The sequence below is a fragment of the Dryobates pubescens genome, chromosome 20, assembly GCF_014839835.1.
Source record: "Dryobates pubescens isolate bDryPub1 chromosome 20, bDryPub1.pri, whole genome shotgun sequence".
NCBI classification, from domain to species: domain Eukaryota; kingdom Metazoa; phylum Chordata; class Aves; order Piciformes; family Picidae; genus Dryobates; species Dryobates pubescens.
The window spans coordinates 11,728,211-11,733,810 of NC_071631.1; positions in this window are offsets into that span (position 1 = coordinate 11,728,211).

Here is a 5,600-nt window from a genome sequence, read left to right on the forward strand (position 1 = left end):
CAGGCGGTGAGGGAGAGGCGGGGAGCTGGGAGGGGGCTGGTGCGGGGGTGACATTGTCCTGGAAGGTGCTAGAAGCAGGACAGGGTGCTGATGGTGATGTGACATGCTGCAAGGTGCTGTCTGCCTGCAGCTGCCCACGTGATCCCAGTGTGGTAGTCCCACTGGAAATGGGCCTTACAAAAGGTGGGTGTTGCACAGAGCAGGCAGTGTTGAGGAAGGGGAGGCAGGAGAGGGCCAAAGCCTCAACACAATGCTTTTTGCATGGGAGGGGGAGAATCCTTCCCCAAAACACTTCTGGTGTGGAGCCAAGGTAAAACAAGGGCACCTAAGACTGAGCTGTTGTGTCAGTGCAAGAGGTAAGCATTGCTCTGGCATTTGCTCCTTGGATGCCACCAGCTTTGGTCAGCTCAGCTGAGCTGGGGGTGCAGGAGCCAGCTGGGTGATTTTGGGCAACTTAGTGGCTTTGCCACATGGGGAAGTTGTGACTAATGATGTCTGAAGCCAGTGGGTGGGGGAACAGCACCTGACTGGCAGCAGTGGAAACCAAGAGCTCAGTCTTTCTGGTTTCTGGAAGTTCCTCATGCCAGCACACCGGGGCAGGAGGAGAGGGCTGAGCTGCTCACACAGAATCTAATTGTGTCAGGGCTTGTATGAGGCATTCCCAGGAATTCCAGCCAGCCATGTGGTAACATTGCCTTTTGCACAACACACACGGTGTGTGTCCACTGCCTCCCTGCACCCCCAAAGAGAACATGCACCCACGGAGTGTGTGCTTGGGGTGCTGTGCGTGTACTCGCACCGTGCTCTTTGTGAGCAGATCCCATCCAACACTGCTGGCATGCATCCCATTGACATGCAGGCACATTTATACCTCATCCAGCGGCACATGGAATCATGGAATGCTTTGGATTGGAAGGGACATTTAAAGGTCATCTAGTCCAACCTCCCTGCAGTGAGCAGGGACCTAGCATCACACCCTACAGATCTGTGTTTCCAAGTCACACACATGCAGAGCTGTCTCTTGGGGCAGTGCCTTGTCCCCCCCAGCGTGTGTGACTTCTCTAACTTTGCAACCTGTGGCTCACACACTTGAGGAAAGCATACTGGCTCTGAGCACCAAGCAGAGCTGCTTCCATTCATAGTAATCCCCTGAAGGCTGCTTTGCTGCCCTCGTGGAACTGTTTTATCTTTATCTCTGCTCTCTGGCAGTATCTGTGCAAGCTGGTGCTTCAGGAGGCCTTTCTCCTGTGCCTGCTCAGAGTCATTCCCATGTGAAATCCCCCTGTGAGTCACAGCAGCTGCCAGATCAGACACTTACTTTCCAGAAGGCTTTTCCACCCTCCTCTGCACTGTGCTGCTGGTGATTTAACAATTCTGAGTAACCATTGTCGTTCCACATTCTGGTATCAAAGTTACCATACCCCATGGTTCTAGGCATCAGCTGATGGCCAGAAGGAGCAGAAGGAGAGTTCTTCACATGGTTGCAGTGTCTCATTTGAGTGTTGAGGTGCTGTTTGGTTCTTTGAAACCAAGCTCAGATCCTAGTGGCCCTCTGAAATGGCAAAGGTGACAGGAATTTAGTATAGAATCATAGAATTGTCAGGATTGGAAGGGACCTCAAGGATCATATAGTTCCAAATCCCTGCCATGGGCAGGGATGCTTTCCACTAGATCAGGTTGCCCAGAGACACATCCAGCCTGGCCTTAAAAACTTTCAAGGATGAGGCTTCCCCCACCTCTTTGGGCAACCTGTTCCAGTGTCTCACCACTCTTATGGTGAAGAACTTCTTCCTAATGTCTAAGCTAAATCTCCCCTCCTTTAGCTTGGATCCATTCCCCCTAGTGCTGTAACTACCTGACACTCTAAAAAGGTCCCTCCCTAGCTTTCTTGTAGCCCCCTTCAGATACTGGAAGGCCACAATAAGGTCTCCTGGGAGCCTTCTCTTCCCCAGACTGAACAAACCCAACTCTCTCAGTAGTATGGAGTGGAGAGTGGAGTCAGAGGAAGCAAGGAAAAGAACAGTGAAGGCATGTGCAATTTTGACAAGGTAACAAAAATGATTCCATCTCTGAGAGAAGCAGATCCTGGCAGGAGAAGGGGATCTTTGTGCATGTTAAGTGATTCTTTTGGACATCATGTCTTGTGAAGCCCTCATTGGCTGTGATGCTTCTCAACGCTCACAGTTCTCAACAGTTTCTCTTGTGGAAAGCACTTCAGAGGGAATCCCCTCTCCTCCTTTTTTTTCTAAAGATCACATTTCCTACGTGGTTGCCCCTTCTTCACACATCAGAAGTTGAATCATGCAACACGAAAGGCATGTGGTGAGTAAACTACCTTTCTATCTAAGGAAACTGGGGACAGCCCTGAGGGGAAGGAAGGGGTAACATAAGTGATGCAACAAGAATTGTTCTGCAAGTGTGGCAAGCAGAGGCTGGACTTCAGTCTGCAGTTCCTTCCAGGAAGATTTCAAAGCAGTTTACCAGAAATAAAATGAAGGTGCAAACTGTGGGTTAGAGAGATATGACTTAATCTCAGGTCCCCCAGCAACACGGTAGTTAAAGTGGTATTTCCAGAGTCTATTGTCCTGGCAGATAGAGCACCAGCACTTCAAATGAGAAGCTTCCTTAGCAGCCACATGGGAAAAGTTGTGAGGAGGAATGGGCAGCACTTGCTTCCCATCACTCCTGGACATTATAGGGACAGGAAAGCTAAGGAAAGAGGTGGCAAAGAGGAAGGAAAAAGCAAAACAGAGAAAGACCTTCTGCACCCTGCCTTATAAATGAAGCCTGGCTGCAGGGGTGGGAGGATGCAGCTGAGTGAACACCTGACCTAGGACTGAGCTATGTGGCTTCCTCTGCTGAGCTCCTGCAGTGTCCTTTCCAGGGAACACCATCATTCTCTGTGCAGGAATAGCCCTTCTCACCCTGCAGCATGCTGAGCGCCAAGCCACTGTGACAGGAGATTTGGAATGGCACACCTAGGAAGATTTGGAGAGCTGCCAGCTGTTGGGAACATGAAGGGAAGTGGACATAGAGCAGCACTGGAAGGAGGTCAAGTGCTACCCAAGACTTAGGTGACTTGGGCAGTGGGAAATGTGGAATAGCAGTACCTGAACAGGAGGTGATGAATTTGAGAGAGCAGGGTGGCAGCAGGCAGGAATGGCAGGGATCTGTGCTGAGACTGACAGCAGAAAGCAGAGGCTGGGGTGGCTGCAGGGAGAGGCCTGAGAAAAGGGAGGCTTCATCAAATCACTGGGTTCATGGGAGAAAGTGAAGTGAAAGGAGGAAAAAGAGGAAGGAAAAGGGCAAAGCTGAGCCTACCAGGGAGACCAATGAGAGATGGAAGCTGCCTTGGAAGGAAACACAGGTAGTTCTAGGAGATGCCTGTTTGTCCTGAAGCAGTTCTGGCATCTGGTGAGGGATGCCCTGGTTTGGGAAGATGCTAGTGCTGCTAGCAGACACCACAAAACGGCTTTTACTCTTCACTCATTCATCCTTTATTGTTGCAGTCCAGGTTTTAGGTCCACCTTGCTGCTGGCCTGGAGAGCAAGGATTCATTATGCCACCCCTGCACAAGCTTGGCTGTTGGTTACTTTCTTTGCTGTATGACTTGGATTTTCTTAACCAGCTTCTACTGCTTGTGGCACTTTTGCTGTTATACTTCAGGTGTTAATAGCTTGTCAAAAGTAGGCAGCCAATATCATGTCTAAGTTTTGGGTTTGGATTCCTTGTTTTTTACTCTTCTTCACTAAGAGGCAATAAATGTTCATCCTCCCTTAGCATGACCATTAAACATTCTGAAGGACAGCACGAGTGCTGTTACCAGTTTCACCTTGCAGACAAGAAGCACAAAAGGAGAAACACTGGCAGGATTTTTATTCACTGAAAACTTCTTAACTTCAGAAGGAACTGTAGAAACTCAAGAGTCCTCTGCATTTCTGAGGGTGAGATGAGAGCTGTGTCAAGCCAGCAAGGATCTCTTGCATTTAAATCTGGACTAGAGCTCAGGCACAACTGGCTTCCGCATTGGTACCAAGTATGTACTTCTTGGATTGGCTCTATGCGTTTTGTACCTCATCCTGCTTTTCTATGAGAAATATTGGGGATTTTGTAACGCCACAGGGAATAATTCACGGGGAATTTATCTCCATGTGGGGCCATCCCCTGAGGTGTGAATGCTTGTCAGATTTTGAAGGTCTTTCCACTTGAGGCAAAGTGGCATTTCCTTGTGCTAAACTCATCTCAGTTTCCTCAGTCCATTCTTCCTTTTTCTAATTTAAGATTGTTAGTAAAAAGGCAGAAAAACACTATGAGAACAAATCATCAGATATCAAAGTTAAGGAAATGTAAGAAGAGACAAGTGTTTAATGTAACCTTTGCATATGTAATTGAGTGTGTGTGATTTTTGCACTATAAATTGCCATGTCAGGAAGGTGTGACATGGACATACCTGCTTGCAGCTGAGCTACACCACATGCATGCATGCTTGCTCTGCAGTCACAGGTTTTTCTCTCTGCCCTTTTGCCTACAGAACATCACCAGTGTGTCAGAGAGCAGGTGCATGAGAGCAGACTTGCTGGTCTAACATGTAGATGAAACTTCTCTGGGTACTTAACAACTGAAGCAATACAAAAGGTTACTGCATTGTTTTGCCTTTCCCCTGATGAACCACATTTTCGGCCAGCATAGCTCTGTGGAGTTCTAGCACCTTGCACTATGGTGGCAGTAATTTTTTGCACAAATGAAGAGCAGAACAGTTGTGCTCAGGGCTGGGTCACACCAAGAGTGGAAATTCCAGTCTTCCAAGTCCATGACACTTTGGGACATGGCTTTAATGGCCATGGTGATCTTAGGCTGATGGCTGGACCCAATGATCTTAAAGATCTCATTCACCCCAAACAACTCTCCGATTCTGTGATTCAGCCTGTTATTTGTGCTGCCCTCCGTGTGAGGGGTTGCCTTAAAAATACTGTCTTTGTCTCTTTGAACTTAGGAACGGATAAAAAGTTGCACTCTTTTTATCCCTGTGCCCGCACACGCCCCGGCTGAGGCCCAGAGCCGGTGTTTGTTCAGCCTGCTGCTGTCTCCCAGCGAGGAGCGAAGGGGAAGTACGTGCCAAATTGTTCAAAGCGTTTTAACGAAACTATTTTCTTTTTGTACCGAGAAAAAAAACCCAAAACTGCTTAGCTGGCAAGCTTCATCCTGCCCCCCTGACCGAGGGCTGACCTCCCCCGGCCGCTCCTCTTTCAGAGGCGGTAGGGGCGCGGCAGAGATGCCGCTGGCGGAATTGGCGTCGTTCTCTCTCACAAAAACGCACAGTTCGCTTCGGTTACGGCTACGAACGCTGCGCTCCGGCAACGGGAACCGGAGCAGCGCAGCCGCCGCCTCCCGCCATTTCCTGCGGCGCGCCGCTCGTGGGCGGGCGCGAGGCACTGTCACATGACATGCCCTCGCGTGGGGAAAAATGGGCTCGTATCACGTGACACAGGCCACGGCTGCCGGCGGGCAGCGGCTGCTCCCGCGGTCACGTGGCCGGGCGGGGGTGGGCGTCAGAGGGCGGGGCGCGGCGCGCGGGGCGCATGCGCGGGCAGAGAGCGGGC